The 20,385-nt window shown below is 33.7% G+C and overlaps 8 non-coding genes across 8 annotated transcripts; all 8 read left to right on the forward strand.

The window, feature by feature from the left end:
* Positions 1–1,230: 1,230 nt before the first annotated feature.
* On the forward strand, positions 1,231–1,323 carry TRNAI-UAU (transfer RNA isoleucine (anticodon UAU)). Its single transcript is given in 2 exon segments — positions 1,231–1,268; positions 1,288–1,323. It is a non-coding gene; the product is annotated as a tRNA-Ile (tRNA).
* A 1,413-nt stretch (positions 1,324–2,736) lies between these two features.
* TRNAI-UAU (transfer RNA isoleucine (anticodon UAU)) lies at positions 2,737–2,829 on the forward strand. The gene is given in 2 exon segments: positions 2,737–2,774; positions 2,794–2,829. It is a non-coding gene; the product is annotated as a tRNA-Ile (tRNA).
* Positions 2,830–4,235: 1,406 nt separating this feature from the next.
* On the forward strand, positions 4,236–4,328 carry TRNAI-UAU (transfer RNA isoleucine (anticodon UAU)). Its single transcript is given in 2 exon segments — positions 4,236–4,273; positions 4,293–4,328. It is a non-coding gene; the product is annotated as a tRNA-Ile (tRNA).
* Positions 4,329–5,741: 1,413 nt separating this feature from the next.
* Positions 5,742–5,834, forward strand: TRNAI-UAU (transfer RNA isoleucine (anticodon UAU)). The gene is given in 2 exon segments: positions 5,742–5,779; positions 5,799–5,834. It is a non-coding gene; the product is annotated as a tRNA-Ile (tRNA).
* A 1,413-nt stretch (positions 5,835–7,247) lies between these two features.
* Positions 7,248–7,340, forward strand: TRNAI-UAU (transfer RNA isoleucine (anticodon UAU)). The gene is given in 2 exon segments: positions 7,248–7,285; positions 7,305–7,340. It is a non-coding gene; the product is annotated as a tRNA-Ile (tRNA).
* Positions 7,341–16,311: 8,971 nt separating this feature from the next.
* On the forward strand, positions 16,312–16,404 carry TRNAI-UAU (transfer RNA isoleucine (anticodon UAU)). The gene is given in 2 exon segments: positions 16,312–16,349; positions 16,369–16,404. It is a non-coding gene; the product is annotated as a tRNA-Ile (tRNA).
* A 1,419-nt stretch (positions 16,405–17,823) lies between these two features.
* Positions 17,824–17,916, forward strand: TRNAI-UAU (transfer RNA isoleucine (anticodon UAU)). The gene is given in 2 exon segments: positions 17,824–17,861; positions 17,881–17,916. It is a non-coding gene; the product is annotated as a tRNA-Ile (tRNA).
* A 1,419-nt stretch (positions 17,917–19,335) lies between these two features.
* On the forward strand, positions 19,336–19,427 carry TRNAI-UAU (transfer RNA isoleucine (anticodon UAU)). Its single transcript is given in 2 exon segments — positions 19,336–19,373; positions 19,392–19,427. It is a non-coding gene; the product is annotated as a tRNA-Ile (tRNA).
* Positions 19,428–20,385: the final 958 nt, after the last annotated feature.

The following is a 20,385-nucleotide window of genomic DNA, read 5'->3' on the forward strand; positions in this document are numbered from 1 at the left end:
CTTTATTGGTAAAAGAGTTGCATCAATCTGTTTTGCTGCAATGTAACATGAGGGTCCACACTATTAGGTCTGGTTAGTACAATCACATTTCATGCTGGGATTTGTAAAGCAAAGAACACAAATAAACGGCTTTCCTATATCGCAACAATTAATGATTATACTAATGAAAAAATCAGTTTCACACAAAGATGTTACTAAGCCCCACTGGCCTAATGGATAAGGCACTGGTCTCCTAAGCTAGGGATTGTGGTTTCAAGTCTCATCTGGGCTTTATTTCATCCATATAATTACTGGAGATGTTCCCTTTATTCTTGCTTGATACTGCACAAATGACTCCACCAGAAACTTTTATCTGCTTAACAATCCGGTACTGTTCAGCTTGCAAAATTATGGCCCTGTATCTAAAAGCAGACATTTATCCTGATGACATTGTGGATTAGTTTCCGGATAAGTTTGCTATCACCTGGGACAGTGGCTTCCAGTCTCATCTAGGATGCATGTTCCTTTGATGCTCATTCTCATTCTAGAAGTTATGCTTTTTTTCAATGCAGGTGACTGTCTTAATGGTATTGCATGAAATCCATATATACCAAAACATACCTATTAAGTTTTAATTGCAATTTAATATCAGAGTGGCTACAAAATAACAATGTCTATGGCAATTGCTGATGGGTTTCTTGAAGTCCTTTCATCCATGTCATCAAAAGGGTAATTTTCTGCTTTTTATATTTCTTTGGACACTGACTTTACTGACAATTTAGGTGCTACAGACCAAAAAAACAATGTTTACCTTTAAATATAGAGCACAAGTGAGATTTAACTTATTTTTATTTAAAGATACTGCACTTTTTGGTATTATAGTGTATATTATCCCTATGCAACATTGAAGTTACATATATTTATAGCAAATATTATTTAAGATAAATAAACAGAAATTATTTATAAACAGGAATTATTTTACAATTTTGATAATATTGAACTGTACAGCAATGGCATGAATTCATTGCAATATACACCTAAGGATACATAAAACTGGGCAATAACACAAATGCACAATATAATTGATTAACTTATGATTAGAATATTACTTTTATTAGGTACTTTAGTATTGGGTGCAGTAGTTTAGTGGATTTAAAAAGTAACTAATTTAAAATTAATAAACCAAGTTAATATACTTAGTCAACTCGATGCTAAAATCACTCAACTAAAAATAATACACTTTGACCATGTGCTCCTGTGGCGCAATCGGTTAGCGCGCGGTACTTATAAGACAGTATCTGTTGAGCAATGCCGAGGTTGTGAGTTCAAGCCTCACCTGTAGCAAATGTAATTTTTTTTCTAAGGTCATCAGATTATCATCTGCTACCTGAACATCCTGATATGAAGGCAGAAAAAAATCACAAACATGACTGTTTTTAAGGTACCAGTACACACATCTGCTTTGGTTCATATGCACTGTAAACATTACTTTAGTTAGTCAACAAAATGGAATGCAAAAGACTACCTCTTTATTGGTAAAAGAGTTGCATCAATCTGTTTTGCTGCAATGTAACATGAGGGTCCACACTATTAGGTCTGGTTAGTACAATCACATTTCATGCTGGGATTTGTAAAGCAAAGAACACAAATAAACGGCATTCCTATATCGCAACAATTAATGATTATACTAATGAAAAAATCAGTTTCACACAAAGATGTTACTAAGCCCCACTGGCCTAATGGATAAGGCACTGGTCTCCTAAGCTAGGGATTGTGGTTTCAAGTCTCATCTGGGCTTTATTTCATCCATATAATTACTGGAGATGTTCCCTTTATTCTTGCTTGATACTGCACAAATGGCTCCACCAGAAACTTTTATCTGCTTAACAATCCGGTACTGTTCAGCTTGCAAAATTATGGCCCTGTATCTAAAAGCAGACATTTATCCTGATGACATTGTGGATTAGTTTCCGGATAAGTTTGCTATCACCTGGGACTGTGGCTTCCAGTCTCATCTAGGATGCATGTTCCTTTGATGCTCATTCTCATTCTAGAAGTTATGCTTTTTTTCAATGCAGGTGACTGTCTTAATGGTATTGCATGAAATCCATATATACCAAAACATACCTATTAAGTTTTAATTGCAATTTAATATCAGAGTGGCTACAAAATAACAATGTCTATGGCAATTGCTGATGGGTTTCTTGAAGTCCTTTCATCCATGTCATCAAAAGGGTAATTTTCTGCTTTTTATATTTCTTTGGACACTGACTTTACTGACAATTTAGGTGCTACAGACCAAAAAAACAATGTTTACCTTTAAATATAGAGCACAAGTGAGATTTAACTTATTTTTATTTAAAGATACTGCACTTTTTGGTATTATAGTGTATATTATCCCTATGCAACATTGAAGTTACATATATTTATAGCAAATATTATTTAAGATAAATAAACAGAAATTATTTATAAACAGGAATTATTTTACAATTTTGATAATATTGAACTGTACAGCAATGGCATGAATTCATTGCAATATACACCTAAGGATACATAAAACTGGGCAATAACACAAATGCACAATATAATTGATTAACTTATGATTAGAATATTACTTTTATTAGGTACTTTAGTATTGGGTGCAGTAGTTTAGTGGATTTAAAAAGTAACTAATTTAAAATTAATAAACCAAGTTAATATACTTAGTCAACTCGATGCTAAAATCACTCAACTAAAAATAATACACTTTGACCATGTGCTCCTGTGGCGCAATCGGTTAGCGCGCGGTACTTATAAGGCAGTATCTGTTGAGCAATGCCGAGGTTGTGAGTTCAAGCCTCACCTGGAGCAAATGTAATTTTTTTTCTAATGATTGTCATCTGCTTCCTGAACATCCTGATATGAAGGCAGAAAAAAATCACAAACATGACTGTTTTTAAGGTACCAGTACACACATCTGCTTTGGTTCATATGCACTGTAAACATTACTTTAGTTAGTCAACAAAATGGAATGCAAAAGACTACCTCTTTATTGGTAAAAGAGTTGCATCAATCTGTTTTGCTGCAATGTAACATGAGGGTCCACACTATTAGGTCTGGTTAGTACAATCACATTTCATGCTGGGATTTGTAAAGCAAAGAACACAAATAAACGGCTTTCCTATATCGCAACAATTAATGATTATACTAATGAAAAAATCAGTTTCACACAAAGATGTTACTAAGCCCCACTGGCCTAATGGATAAGGCACTGGTCTCCTAAGCTAGGGATTGTGGTTTCAAGTCTCATCTGGGCTTTATTTCATCCATATAATTACTGGAGATGTTCCCTTTATTCTTGCTTGATACTGCACAAATGACTCCACCAGAAACTTTTATCTGCTTAACAATCCGGTACTGTTCAGCTTGCAAAATTATGGCCCTGTATCTAAAAGCAGACATTTATCCTGATGACATTGTGGATTAGTTTCCGGATAAGTTTGCTATCACCTGGGACAGTGGCTTCCAGTCTCATCTAGGATGCATGTTCCTTTGATGCTCATTCTCATTCTAGAAGTTATGCTTTTTTTCAATGCAGGTGACTGTCTTAATGGTATTGCATGAAATCCATATATACCAAAACATACCTATTAAGTTTTAATTGCAATTTAATATCAGAGTGGCTACAAAATAACAATGTCTATGGCAATTGCTGATGGGTTTCTTGAAGTCCTTTCATCCATGTCATCAAAAGGGTAATTTTCTGCTTTTTATATTTCTTTGGACACTGACTTTACTGACAATTTAGGTGCTACAGACCAAAAAAACAATGTTTACCTTTAAATATAGAGCACAAGTGAGATTTAACTTATTTTTATTTAAAGATACTGCACTTTTTGGTATTATAGTGTATATTATCCCTATGCAACATTGAAGTTACATATATTTATAGCAAATATTATTTAAGATAAATAAACAGAAATTATTTATAAACAGGAATTATTTTACAATTTTGATAATATTGAACTGTACAGCAATGGCATGAATTCATTGCAATATACACCTAAGGATACATAAAACTGGGCAATAACACAAATGCACAATATAATTGATTAACTTATGATTAGAATATTACTTTTATTAGGTACTTTAGTATTGGGTGCAGTAGTTTAGTGGATTTAAAAAGTAACTAATTTAAAATTAATAAACCAAGTTAATATACTTAGTCAACTCGATGCTAAAATCACTCAACTAAAAATAATACACTTTGACCATGTGCTCCTGTGGCGCAATCGGTTAGCGCGCGGTACTTATAAGACAGTATCTGTTGAGCAATGCCGAGGTTGTGAGTTCAAGCCTCACCTGTAGCAAATGTAATTTTTTTTCTAAGGTCATCAGATTATCATCTGCTACCTGAACATCCTGATATGAAGGCAGAAAAAAATCACAAACATGACTGTTTTTAAGGTACCAGTACACACATCTGCTTTGGTTCATATGCACTGTAAACATTACTTTAGTTAGTCAACAAAATGGAATGCAAAAGACTACCTCTTTATTGGTAAAAGAGTTGCATCAATCTGTTTTGCTGCAATGTAACATGAGGGTCCACACTATTAGGTCTGGTTAGTACAATCACATTTCATGCTGGGATTTGTAAAGCAAAGAACACAAATAAACGGCTTTCCTATATCGCAACAATTAATGATTATACTAATGAAAAAATCAGTTTCACACAAAGATGTTACTAAGCCCCACTGGCCTAATGGATAAGGCACTGGTCTCCTAAGCTAGGGATTGTGGTTTCAAGTCTCATCTGGGCTTTATTTCATCCATATAATTACTGGAGATGTTCCCTTTATTCTTGCTTGATACTGCACAAATGGCTCCACCAGAAACTTTTATCTGCTTAACAATCCGGTACTGTTCAGCTTGCAAAATTATGGCCCTGTATCTAAAAGCAGACATTTATCCTGATGACATTGTGGATTAGTTTCCGGATAAGTTTGCTATCACCTGGGACTGTGGCTTCCAGTCTCATCTAGGATGCATGTTCCTTTGATGCTCATTCTCATTCTAGAAGTTATGCTTTTTTTCAATGCAGGTGACTGTCTTAATGGTATTGCATGAAATCCATATATACCAAAACATACCTATTAAGTTTTAATTGCAATTTAATATCAGAGTGGCTACAAAATAACAATGTCTATGGCAATTGCTGATGGGTTTCTTGAAGTCCTTTCATCCATGTCATCAAAAGGGTAATTTTCTGCTTTTTATATTTCTTTGGACACTGACTTTACTGACAATTTAGGTGCTACAGACCAAAAAAACAATGTTTACCTTTAAATATAGAGCACAAGTGAGATTTAACTTATTTTTATTTAAAGATACTGCACTTTTTGGTATTATAGTGTATATTATCCCTATGCAACATTGAAGTTACATATATTTATAGCAAATATTATTTAAGATAAATAAACAGAAATTATTTATAAACAGGAATTATTTTACAATTTTGATAATATTGAACTGTACAGCAATGGCATGAATTCATTGCAATATACACCTAAGGATACATAAAACTGGGCAATAACACAAATGCACAATATAATTGATTAACTTATGATTAGAATATTACTTTTATTAGGTACTTTAGTATTGGGTGCAGTAGTTTAGTGGATTTAAAAAGTAACTAATTTAAAATTAATAAACCAAGTTAATATACTTAGTCAACTCGATGCTAAAATCACTCAACTAAAAATAATACACTTTGACCATGTGCTCCTGTGGCGCAATCGGTTAGCGCGCGGTACTTATAAGACAGTATCTGTTGAGCAATGCCGAGGTTGTGAGTTCAAGCCTCACCTGTAGCAAATGTAATTTTTTTTCTAAGGTCATCAGATTATCATCTGCTACCTGAACATCCTGATATGAAGGCAGAAAAAAATCACAAACATGACTGTTTTTAAGGTACCAGTACACACATCTGCTTTGGTTCATATGCACTGTAAACATTACTTTAGTTAGTCAACAAAATGGAATGCAAAAGACTACCTCTTTATTGGTAAAAGAGTTGCATCAATCTGTTTTGCTGCAATGTAACATGAGGGTCCACACTATTAGGTCTGGTTAGTACAATCACATTTCATGCTGGGATTTGTAAAGCAAAGAACACAAATAAACGGCTTTCCTATATCGCAACAATTAATGATTATACTAATGAAAAAATCAGTTTCACACAAAGATGTTACTAAGCCCCACTGGCCTAATGGATAAGGCACTGGCCTCCTAAGCTAGGGATTGTGGTTTCAAGTCTCATCTGGGCTTTATTTCATCCATATAATTACTGGAGATGTTCCCTTTATTCTTGCTTGATACTGCACAAATGTCTCCACCAGAAACTTTTATCTGCTTAACAATCCGGTACTGTTCAGCTTGCAAAATTATGGCCCTGTATCTAAAAGCAGACATTTATCCTGATTACATTGTGGATTAGTTTCCGGATAAATTTGCTATCACCTGGGACAGTGGCTTCAAGTCTCATCTAGGATGCATGTTCCTTTGATGCTCATTCTCATTCTAGAAGTTATGCTTTTTTTCAATGCAGGTGACTGTCTTAATGGTATTGCATGAAATCCATATATACCAAAACATACCTATTAAGTTTTAATTGCAATTTACTATCAGAGTGGCTACAAAATAACAATGTCTATGGCAATTGCTGATGGGTTTCTTGAAGTCCTTTCATCCAAGTCATCAAAAGGGTAATTTTCTGCTTTTTATATTTCTTTGGACACTGACTTTACTGACAATTTAGGTGCTACAGACCAAAAAAACAATGTTTACCTTTAAATATAGAGCACAAGTGAGATTTAACTTATTTTTATTTAAAGATACTGCACTTTTTGGTATTATAGTGTATATTTTCCCTATGCAACATTGAAGTTACATATATTTATAGCAAATATTATTTAAGATAAATAAACAGAAATTATTGATAAACAGGAATTATTTTACAATTTTGATAATATTGAACTGTACAGCAATGGCATGAATTCATTGCAATATACACCTAAGGATACATAAAACTGGGCAATAACACAAATGCACAATATAATTGATTAACTTATGATTAGAATATTACTTTTATTAGGTACTTTAGTATTGGGTGCAGTAGTTTAGTGGATTTAAAAAGTAACTAATTTAAAATTAATAAACCAAGTTAATATACTTAGTCAACTCGATGCTAAAATCACTCAACTAAAAATAATACACTTTGACCATGTGCTCCTGTGGCGCAATCGGTTAGCGCGCGGTACTTATAAGGCAGTATCTGTTGAGCAATGCCGAGGTTGTGAGTTCAAGCCTCACCTGGAGCAAATGTAATTTTTTTTCTAATGATTATCATCTGCTACCTGAACATCCTGATATGAAGGCAGAAAAAAATCACAAACATGACTGTTTTTAAGGTACCAGTACACACATCTGCTTTGGTTCATATGCACTGTAAACATTACTTTAGTTAGTCAACAAAATGGAATGCAAAAGACTACCTCTTTATTGGTAAAAGAGTTGCATCAATCTGTTTTGCTGCAATGTAACATGAGGGTCCACACTATTAGGTCTGGTTAGTACAATCACATTTCATGCTGGGATTTGTAAAGCAAATGACACAAATAAACGGCTTTCCTATATCGCAACAATTAATGATTATACTAATGAAAAAATCAGTTTCACACAAAGATGTTACTAAGCCCCACTGGCCTAATGGATAAGGCACTGGTCTCCTAAGCTAGGGATTGTGGTTTCAAGTCTCATCTGGGCTTTATTTCATCCATATAATTACTGGAGATGTTCCCTTTATTCTTGCTTGATACTGCACAAATGGCTCCACCAGAAACTTTTATCTGCTTAACAATCCGGTACTGTTCAGCTTGCAAAATTATGGCCCTGTATCTAAAAGCAGACATTTATCCTGATGACATTGTGGATTAGTTTCCGGATAAATTTGCTATCACCTGGGACAGTGGCTTCAAGTCTCATCTAGGATGCATGTTCCTTTGATGCTCATTCTCATTCTAGAAGTTATGCTTTTTTTCAATGCAGGTGACTGTCTTAATGGTATTGCATGAAATCCATATATACCAAAACATACCTATTAAGTTTTAATTGCAATTTAATATCAGAGTGGCTACAAAATAACAATGTCTATGGCAATTGCTGATGGGTTTCTTGAAGTCCTTTCATCCATGTCATCAAAAGGGTAATTTTCTGCTTTTTATATTTCTTTGGACACTGACTTTACTGACAATTTAGGTGCTACAGACCAAAAAAACAATGTTTACCTTTAAATATAGTGCACAAGTGAGATTTAACTTATTTTTATTTAAAGATACTGCACTTTTTGGTATTATAGTGTATATTTTCCCTATGCAACATTGAAGTTACATATATTTATAGCAAATATTATTTAAGATAAATAAACAGAAATTATTTATAAACAGGAATTATTTTACAATTTTGATAATATTGAACTGTACAGCAATGGCATGAATTCATTGCAATATACACCTAAGGATACATAAAACTGGGCAATAACACAAATGCACAATATAATTGATTAACTTATGATTAGAATATTACTTTTATTAGTTACTTTAGTATTGGGTGCAGTAGTTTAGTGGATTTAAAAAGTAACTAATTTAAAATTAATAAACCAAGTTAATATACTTAGTCAACTCGATGCTAAAATCACTCAACTAAAAATAATACACTTTGACCGTGTGCTCATGTGGTGCAATCGGTCAGCGCGCAGTACTTATAAGACAGTATCTGTTGAGCAATGCCGAGGTTGTGAGTTCAAGCCTCACCTGGAGCAAATGTAATTTTTTTTCTAATGTCATCAGTTAATGATTATCATCTGCTACCTGAACATCCTGATATGAAGGCAGAAAAAAATCACAAACATGACTGTTTTTAAGGTACCAGTACACACATCTGCTTTGGTTCATATGCACTGTAAACATTACTTTAGTTAGTCAACAAAATGGAATGCAAAAGACTACCTCTTTATTGGTAAAAGAGTTGCATCAATCTGTTTTGCTGCAATGTAACATGAGGGTCCACACTATTAGGTCTGGTTAGTACAATCACATTTCATGCTGGGATTTGTAAAGCAAAGAACACAAATAAACGGCTTTCCTATATCGCAACAATTAATGATTATACTAATGAAAAAATCAGTTTCACACAAAGATGTTACTAAGGCACTGGCCTCCTAAGCTCCTAAGGCACTGGCCTCCTAAGCTAGGGATTGTGGTTTCAAGTCTCATCTGGGCTTTATTTCATCCATATAATTACTGGAGATGTTCCCTTTATTCTTGCTTGATACTGCACAAATGGCTCCACCAGAAACTTTTATCTGCTTAACAATCCGGTACTGTTCAGCTTGCAAAATTATGGCCCTGTATCTAAAAGCAGACATTTATCCTGATGACATTGTGGATTAGTTTCCGGATAAGTTTGCTATCACCTGGGACAGTGGCTTCCAGTCTCATCTAGGATGCATGTTCCTTTGATGCTCATTCTCATTCTAGAAGTTATGCTTTTTTTCAATGCAGGTGACTGTCTTAATGGTATTGCATGAAATCCATATATACCAAAACATACCTATTAAGTTTTAATTGCAATTTAATATCAGAGTGGCTACAAAATAACAATGTCTATGACAATTTCTGATGGGTTTCTTGAAGTCCTTTCATCCATGTCATCAAAAGGGTAATTTTCTGCTTTTTATATTTCTTTGGACACTGACTTTACTGACAATTTAGGTGCTACAGACCAAAAAAACAATGTTTACCTTTAAATATAGAGCACAAGTGAGATTTAACTTATTTTTATTTAAAGATACTGCACTTTTTGGTATTATAGTGTATATTTTCCCTATGCAACATTGAAGTTACATATATTTATAGCAAATATTATTTAAGATAAATAAACAGGAATTATTTATAAACAGGAATTATTTTACAATTTTGATAATATTGAACTGTACAGCAATGGCATGAATTCATTGCAATATACACCTAAGGATACATAAAACTGGGCAATAACACAAATGCACAATATAATTGATTAACTTATGATTAGAATATTACTTTTATTAGGTACTTTAGTATTGGGTGCAGTAGTTTAGTGGATTTAAAAAGTAACTAATTTAAAATTAATAAACCAAGTTAATATACTTAGTCAACTCGATGCTAAAATCACTCAACTAAAAATAATACACTTTGACCATGTGCTCATGTGGTGCAATCGGTCAGCACGCAGTACTTATAAGACAGTATCTGTTGAGCAATGCCGAGGTTGTGAGTTCAAGCCTCACCTGGAGCAAATGTAATTTTTTTTCTAATGTCATCAGTTAATGATTATCATCTGCTACCTGAACATCCTGATATGAAGGCAGAAAAAAAATCACAAACATGACTGTTTTTAAGGTACCAGTACACACATCTGCTTTGGTTCATATGCACTGTAAACATTACTTTAGTTAGTCAACAAAATGGAATGCAAAAGACTACCTCTTTATTGGTAAAAGAGTTGCATCAATCTGTTTTGCTGCAATGTAACATGAGGGTCCACACTATTAGGTCTGGTTAGTACAATCACATTTCATGCTGGGATTTGTAAAGCAAAGAACACAAATAAACGGCTTTCCTATATCGCAACAATTAATGATTATACTAATGAAAAAATCAGTTTCACACAAAGATGTTACTAAGGCACTGGCCTCCTAAGCTCCTAAGGCACTGGCCTCCTAAGCTAGGTATTGTGGTTTCAAGTCTCATCTGGGCTTTATTTCATCCATATAATTACTGGAGATGTTCCCTTTATTCTTGCTTGATACTGCACAAATGGCTCCACCAGAAACTTTTATCTGCTTAACAATCCGGTACTGTTCAGCTTGCATAATTATGGCCCTGTATCTAAAAGCAGACTTTTATCCTGATGACATTGTGGATTAGTTTCCGGATAAGTTTGCTATCACCTGGGACAGTGGCTTCCAGTCTCATCTAGGATGCATGTTCCTTTGATGCTCATTCTCATTCTAGAAGTTATGCTTTTTTTCAATGCAGGTGACTGTCTTAATGGTATTGCATGAAATCCATATATACCAAAACATACCTATTAAGTTTTAATTGCAATTTAATATCAGAGTGGCTACAAAATAACAATGTCTATGGCAATTGCTGATGGGTTTCTTGAAGTCCTTTCATCCATGTCATCAAAAGGGTAATTTTCGGCTTTTTATATTTCTTTGGACACTGACTTTACTGACAATTTAGGTGCTACAGACCAAAAAAACAATGTTTACCTTTAAATATAGAGCACAAGTGAGATTTAACTTATTTTTATTTAAAGATACTGCACTTTTTGGTATTATAGTGTATATTTTCCCTATGCAACATTGAAGTTACATATATTTATAGCAAATATTATTTAAGATAAATAAACAGGAATTATTTATAAACAGGAATTATTTTACAATTTTGATAATATTGAACTGTACAGCAATGGCATGAATTCATTGCAATATACACCTAAGGATACATAAAACTGGGCAATAACACAAATGCACAATATAATTGATTAACTTATGATTAGAATATTACTTTTATTAGGTACTTTAGTATTGGGTGCAGTAGTTTAGTGGATTTAAAAAGTAACTAATTTAAAATTAATAAACCAAGTTAATATACTTAGTCAACTCGATGCTAAAATCACTCAACTAAAAATAATACACTTTGACCATGTGCTCATGTGGTGCAATCGGTCAGCGCGCAGTACTTATAAGACAGTATCTGTTGAGCAATGCCGAGGTTGTGAGTTCAAGCCTCACCTGGAGCAAATGTAATTTTTTTTCTAATGTCATCAGTTAATGATTATCATCTGCTACCTGAACATCCTGATATGAAGGCAGAAAAAAATCACAAACATGACTGTTTTTAAGGTACCAGTACACACATCTGCTTTGGTTCATATGCACTGTAAACATTACTTTAGTTAGTCAACAAAATGGAATGCAAAAGACTACCTCTTTATTGGTAAAAGAGTTGCATCAATCTGTTTTGCTGCAATGTAACATGAGGGTCCACACTATTAGGTCTGGTTAGTACAATCACATTTCATGCTGGGATTTGTAAAGCAAAGAACACAAATAAACGGCTTTCCTATATCGCAACAATTAATGATTATACTAATGAAAAAATCAGTTTCACACAAAGATGTTACTAAGCCCCACTGGCCTAATGGATAAGGCACTGGCCTCCTAAGCTAGGGATTGTGGTTTCAAGTCTCATCTGGGCTTTATTTCATCCATATAATTACTGGAGATGTTCCCTTTATTCTTGCTTGATACTGCACAAATGGCTCCACCAGAAACTTTTATCTGCTTAACAATCCGGTACTGTTCAGCTTGCAAAATTATGGCCCTGTATCTAAAAGCAGACATTTATCCTGATGACATTGTGGATTAGTTTCCGGATAAGTTTGCTATCACCTGGGACAGTGGCTTCCAGTCTCATCTAGGATGCATGTTCCTTTGATGCTCATTCTCATTCTAGAAGTTATGCTTTTTTTCAATGCAGGTGACTGTCTTAATGGTATTGCATGAAATCCATATATACCAAAACATACCTATTAAGTTTTAATTGCAATTTAATATCAGAGTGGCTACAAAATAACAATGTCTATGGCAATTGCTGATGGGTTTCTTGAAGTCCTTTCATCCATGTCATCAAAAGGGTAATTTTCTGCTTTTTATATTTCTTTGGACACTGACTTTACTGACAATTTAGGTGCTACAGACCAAAAAAACAATGTTTACCTTTAAATATAGAGCACAAGTGAGATTTAACTTATTTTTATTTAAAGATACTGCACTTTTTGGTATTATAGTGTATATTTTCCCTATGCAACATTGAAGTTACATATATTTATAGCAAATATTATTTAAGATAAATAAACAGGAATTATTTATAAACAGGAATTATTTTACAATTTTGATAATATTGAACTGTACAGCAATGGCATGAATTCATTGCAATATACACCTAAGGATACATAAAACTGGGCAATAACACAAATGCACAATATAATTGATTAACTTATGATTAGAATATTACTTTTATTAGGTACTTTAGTATTGGGTGCAGTAGTTTAGTGGATTTAAAAAGTAACTAATTTAAAATTAATAAACCAAGTTAATATACTTAGTCAACTCGATGCTAAAATCACTCAACTAAAAATAATACACTTTGACCATGTGCTCAGGTGGTGCAATCGGTCAGCACGCAGTACTTATAAGACAGTATCTGTTAAGCAATGCCGAGGTTGTGAGTTCAAGCCTCACCTGGAGCAAATGTAATTTTTTTTCTAATGTCATCAGTTAATGATTATCATCTGCTACCTGAACATCCTGATATGAAGGCAGAAAAAAATCACAAACATGACTGTTTTTAAGGTACCAGTACACACATCTGCTTTGGTTCATATGCACTGTAAACATTACTTTAGTTAGTCAACAAAATGGAATGCAAAAGACTACCTCTTTATTGGTAAAAGAGTTGCATCAATCTGTTTTGCTGCACTGTAACATGAGGGTCCACACTATTAGGTCTGGTTAGTACAATCACATTTCATGCTGGGATTTGTAAAGCAAAGAACACAAATAAACGGCTTTCCTATATCGCAACAATTAATGATTATACTAATGAAAAAATCAGTTTCACACAAAGATGTTACTAAGGCACTGGCCTCCTAAGCTCCTAAGGCACTGGCCTCCTAAGCTAGGGATTGTGGTTTCAAGTCTCATCTGGGCTTTATTTCATCCATATAATTACTGGAGATGTTCCCTTTATTCTTGCTTGATACTGCACAAATGGCTCCACCAGAAACTTTTATCTGCTTAACAATCCGGTACTGTTCAGCTTGCAAAATTATGGCCCTGTATCTAAAAGCAGACATTTATCCTGATGACATTGTGGATTAGTTTCCGGATAAGTTTGCTATCACCTGGGACAGTGGCTTCCAGTCTCATCTAGGATGCATGTTCCTTTGATGCTCATTCTCATTCTAGAAGTTATGCTTTTTTTCAATGCAGGTGACTGTCTTAATGGTATTGCATGAAATCCATATATACCAAAACATACCTATTAAGTTTTAATTGCAATTTAATATCAGAGTGGCTACAAAATAACAATGTCTATGGCAATTGCTGATGGGTTTCTTGAAGTCCTTTCATCCATGTCATCAAAAGGGTAATTTTCTGCTTTTTATATTTCTTTGGACACTGACTTTACTGACAATTTAGGTGCTACAGACCAAAAAAACAATGTTTACCTTTAAATATAGAGCACAAGTGAGATTTAACTTATTTTTATTTAAAGATACTGCACTTTTTGGTATTATAGTGTATATTTTCCCTATGCAACATTGAAGTTACATATATTTATAGCAAATATTATTTAAGATAAATAAACAGGAATTATTTATAAACAGGAATTATTTTACAATTTTGATAATATTGAACTGTACAGCAATGGCATGAATTCATTGCAATATACACCTAAGGACATAAAACTGGGCAATAACACAAATGCACAATATAATTGATTAACTTATGATTAGAATATTACTTTTATTAGGTACTTTAGTATTGGGTGCAGTAGTTTAGTGGATTTAAAAAGTAACTAATTTAAAATTAATAAACCAAGTTAATATACTTAGTCAACTCGATGCTAAAATCACTCAACTAAAAATAATACACTTTGACCATGTGCTCATGTGGTGCAATCGGTCAGCGCGCAGTACTTATAAGACAGTATCTGTTGAGCAATGCCGAGGTTGTGAGTTCAAGCCTCACCTGGAGCAAATGTAATTTTTTTTCTAATGTCATCAGTTAATGATTATCATCTGCTACCTGAACATCCTGATATGAAGGCAGAAAAAAATCACAAACATGACTGTTTTTAAGGTACCAGTACACACATCTGCTTTGGTTCATATGCACTGTAAACATTACTTTAGTTAGTCAACAAAATGGAATGCAAAAGACTACCTCTTTATTGGTAAAAGAGTTGCATCAATCTGTTTTGCTGCAATGTAACATGAGGGTCCACACTATTAGGTCTGGTTAGTACAATCACATTTCATGCTGGGATTTGTAAAGCAAAGAACACAAATAAACGGCTTTCCTATATCGCAACAATTAATGATTATACTAATGAAAAAATCAGTTTCACACAAAGATGTTACTAAGCCCCACTGGCCTAATGGATAAGGCACTGGCCTCCTAAGCTAGGGATTGTGGTTTCAAGTCTCATCTGGGCTTTATTTCATCCATATAATTACTGGAGATGTTCCCTTTATTCTTGCTTGATACTGCACAAATGGCTCCACCAGAAACTTTTATCTGCTTAACAATCCGGTACTGTTCAGCTTGCAAAATTATGGCCCTGTATCTAAAAGCAGACATTTATCCTGATGACATTGTGGATTAGTTTCCGGATAAGTTTGCTATCACCTGGGACAGTGGCTTCAAGTCTCATCTAGGATGCATGTTCCTTTGATGCTCATTCTCATTCTAGAAGTTATGCTTTTTTTCAATGCAGGTGACTGTCTTAATGGTATTGCATGAAATCCATATATACCAAAACATACCTATTAAGTTTTAATTGCAATTTAATATCAGAGTGGCTACAAAATAACAATGTCTATGGCAATTGCTGATGGGTTTCTTGAAGTCCTTTCATCCATGTCATCAAAAGGGTAATTTTCTGCTTTTTATATTTCTTTGGACACTGACTTTACTGACAATTTAGGTGCTACAGACCAAAAAAACAATGTTTACCTTTAAATATAGAGCACAAGTGAGATTTAACTTATTTTTATTTAAAGATACTGCACTTTTTGGTATTATAGTGTATATTTTCCCTATGCAACATTGAAGTTACATATATTTATAGCAAATATTATTTAAGATAAATAAACAGAAATTATTTATAAACAGGAATTATTTTACAATTTTGATAATATTGAACTGTACAGCAATGGCATGAATTCATTGCAATATACACCTAAGGATACATAAAACTGGGCAATAACACAAATGCACAATATAATTGATTAACTTATGAATAGAATATTACTTTTATTAGGTACTTTAGTATTGGGTGCAGTAGTTTAGTGGATTTAAAAAGTAACTAATTTAAAATTAATAAACCAAGTTAATATACTTAGTCAACTCGATGCTAAAATCACTCAACTAAAAATAATACACTTTGACCATGTGCTCCTGTGGCGCAATCGGTTAGCGCGCGGTACTTATAAGACAGTATCTGTTGAGCAATGCCGAGGTTGTGAGTTCAAGCCTCACCTGGAGCAAATGTAATTTTTTTTCTAATGTCATCAGTTAATGATTATCATCTGCTACCTGAACATCCTGATATGAAGGCAGAAAAAAATCACAAACATTACTGTTTTTAAGGTACCAGTACACACATCTGCTTTGGTTCATATGCACTGTAAACATTACTTTAGTTAGTCAACAAAATGGAATGCAAAAGACTACCTCTTTATTGGTAAAAGAGTTGCATCAATCTGTTTTGCTGCAATGTAACATGAGGGTCCACTCTATTAGGTCTGGTTAGTACAATGACATTTCATGCTGGGATTTGTAAAGCAAAGAACACAAATAAACGGCTTTCCTATATCGCAACAATTAATGATTATACTAATGAAAAAATCAGTTTCACACAAAGATGTTACTAAGCCCCACTGGCCTAATGGATAAGGCACTGGCCTCCTAAGCTAGGGATTGTGGTTTCAAGTCTCATCTGGGCTTTATTTCATCCATATAATTACTGTAGATGTTCCCTTTATTCTTGCTTGATACTGCACAAATGGCTCCACCAGAAACTTTTATCTGCTTAACAATCCGGTACTGTTCAGCTTGCAAAATTATGGCCCTGTATCTAAAAGCAGACATTTATCCTGATGACATTGTGGATTAGTTTCCGGATAAGATTGCTATCACCTGGGACAGTGGCTTCAAGTCTATTCTAGGATGTATGTTCCTTTGATGCTCATTCTCATTCTAGAAGTTATGCTTTTTTTCAATGCAGGTGACTGTCTTAATGGTATTGCATGAAATCCATATATACCAAAACATACCTATTAAGTTTTAATTGCAATTTAATATCAGAGTGGCTACAAAATAACAATGTCTATGGCAATTGCTGATGGGTTTCTTGAAGTCCTTTCATCCATGTCATCAAAAGGGTAATTTTCTGCTTTTTATATTTCTTTGGACACTGACTTTACTGACAATTTAGGTGCTACAGACCAAAAAAACAATGTTTACCTTTAAATATAGAGCACAAGTGAGATTTAACTTATTTTTATTTAAAGATACTGCACTTTTTGGTATTATAGTGTATATTTTCCCTATGCAACATTGAAGTTACATATATTTATAGCAAATATTATTTAAGATAAATAAACAGAAATTATTTATAAACAGGAATTATTTTACAATTTTGATAATATTGAACTGTACAGCAATGGCATGAATTCATTGCAATATACACCTAAGGATACATAAAACTGGGCAATAACACAAATGCACAATATAATTGATTAACTTATGATTAGAATATTACTTTTATTAGGTACTTTAGTATTGGGTGCAGTAGTTTAGTGGATTTAAAAAGTAACTAATTTAAAATTAATAAACCAAGTTAATATACTTAGTCAACTCGATGCTAAAATCACTCAACTAAAAATAATACACTTTGACCATGTGTTCCTGTGGCGCAATCGGTCAGCGCGCGGTACTTATAAGACAGTATCTGTTGAGCAATGCTGAGGTTGTGAGTTCAAGCCTCACCTGGAGCAAATGTAATTTTTTTTCTAATGTCATCATTTAATGATTATCATCTGCTACCTGAACATCCTGATATGAAGGCAGAAAAAAATCACAAACATGACTGTTTTTAAGGTACCAGTACACACATCTGCTTTGGTTCATATGCACTGTAAACATTACTTTAGTTAGTCAACAAAATGGAATGCAAAAGACTACCTCTTTATTGGTAAAAGAGTTGCATCAATCTGTTTTGCTGCAATGTAACATGAGGGTCCACTCTATTAGGTCTGGTTAGTACAATCACATTTCATGCTGGGATTTGTAAAGCAAAGAACACAAATAAATGGCTTTCCTATATCGCAACAATTAATGATTATACTAATGAAAAAATCAGTTTCACACAAAGATGTTACTAAGCCCCACTGGCCTAATGGATAAGGCACTGTCCTCTTAAGCTAGGGATTGTGGTTTCAAGTCTCATCTGGGATTTAGTTCATCCATATAATTACTGGAGATGTTCCCTTTATTCTTGCTTGATACTGCACAAATGGCTCCACCAGAAACTTTTATCTGCTTAACAATCCGGTACTGTTCAGCTTGCAAAATTATGGCCCTGTATCTAAAAGCAGACATTTATCCTGATGACATTGTGGATTAGTTTCCGGATAAGTTTGCTATCACCTGGGACAGTGGCTTCAAGTCTCATCTAGGATGCATGTTCCTTTGATGCTCATTCTCATTCTAGAAGTTATGCTTTTTTTCAATGCAGGTGACTGTCTTAATGGTATTGCATGAAATCCATATATACCAAAACATACCTATTAAGTTTTAATTGCAATTTAATATCAGAGTGGCTACAAAATAACAATGTCTATATCAATTGCTGATGGGTTTCTTGAAGTCCTTTCATCCATGTCATCAAAAGGGTAATTTTCTGCTTTTTATATTTCTTTGGACACTGACTTTACTGACAATTTAGGTGCTACAGACCAAAAAAACAATGTTTACCTTTAAATATAGAGCACAAGTGAGATTTAACTTATTTTTATTTAAAGATACTGCACTTTTTGGTATTATAGTGTATATTTTCCCTATGCAACATTGAAGTTACATATATTTATAGCAAATATTATTTAAGATAAATAAACAGGAATTATTTATAAACAGGAATTATTTTACAATTTTGATAATATTGAACTGTACAGCAATGGCATGAATTCATTGCAATATACACCTAAGGATACATAAAACTGGGCAATAACACAAATGCACAATATAATTGATTAACTTATGATTAGAATATTACTTTTATTAGGTACTTTAGTATTGGGTGCAGTAGTTTAGTGGATTTAAAAAGTAACTAATTTAAAATTAATAAACCAAGTTAATATACTTAGTCAACTCGATGCTAAAATCACTCAACTAAAAATAATACACTTTGACCATGTGCTCCTGTGGCGCAATCGGTTAGCGCCCGGTACTTATAGGCAGTATCTGTTGAGCAATGCCGAGGTTGTGAGTTCAAGCCTCACCTGGAGCAAATGTAATTTTTTTTCTAATGATTATCATCTGCTACCTGAACATCCTGATATGAAGGCAGAAAAAAATCACAAACATGACTGTTTTTAAGGTACCAGTACACACATCTGCTTTGGTTCATATGCACTGTAAACATTACTTTAGTTAGTCAACAAAATGGAATGCAAAAGACTACCTCTTTATTGGTAAAAGAGTTGCATCAATCTGTTTTGCTGCAATGTAACATGAGGGTCCACACTATTAGGTCTGGTTAGTACAATCACATTTCATGCTGGGATTTGTAAAGCAAAGAACACAAATAAACGGCTTTCCTATATCGCAACAATTAATGATTATACTAATGAAAAAATCAGTTTCACACAAAGATGTTACTAAGCCCCACTGGCCTAATGGATAAGGCACTGGTCTCCTAAGCTAGGGATTGTGGTTTCAAGTCTCATCTGGGCTTTATTTCATCCATATAATTACTGGAGATGTTCCCTTTATTCTTGCTTGATACTGCACAAATGGCTCCACCATAAACTTTTATCTGCTTAACAATCCGGTACTGTTCAGCTTGCAAAATTATGGCCCTGTATCTAAAAGCAGACATTTATCCTGATGACATTGTGGATTAGTTTCCGGATAAGTTTGCTATCACCTGGGACAGTGGCTTCAAGTCTCATCTAGGATGCATGTTCCTTTGATGCTCATTCTCATTCTAGAAGTTATGCTTTTTTTCAATGCAGGTGACTGTCTTAATGGTATTGCATGAAATCCATATATACCAAAACATACCTATTAAGTTTTAATTGCAATTTAATATCAGAGTGGCTACAAAATAACAATGTCTATATCAATTGCTGATGGGTTTCTTGAAGTCCTTTCATCCATGTCATCAAAAGGGTAATTTTCTGCTTTTTATATTTCTTTGGACACTGACTTTACTGACAATTTAGGTGCTACAGACCAAAAAAACA

Source organism: Taudactylus pleione, unplaced genomic scaffold (genome assembly GCF_031769625.1).
Source record: "Taudactylus pleione unplaced genomic scaffold, aTauple2 ptg000473l, whole genome shotgun sequence".
Lineage (NCBI taxonomy): Eukaryota > Metazoa > Chordata > Amphibia > Anura > Myobatrachidae > Taudactylus > Taudactylus pleione.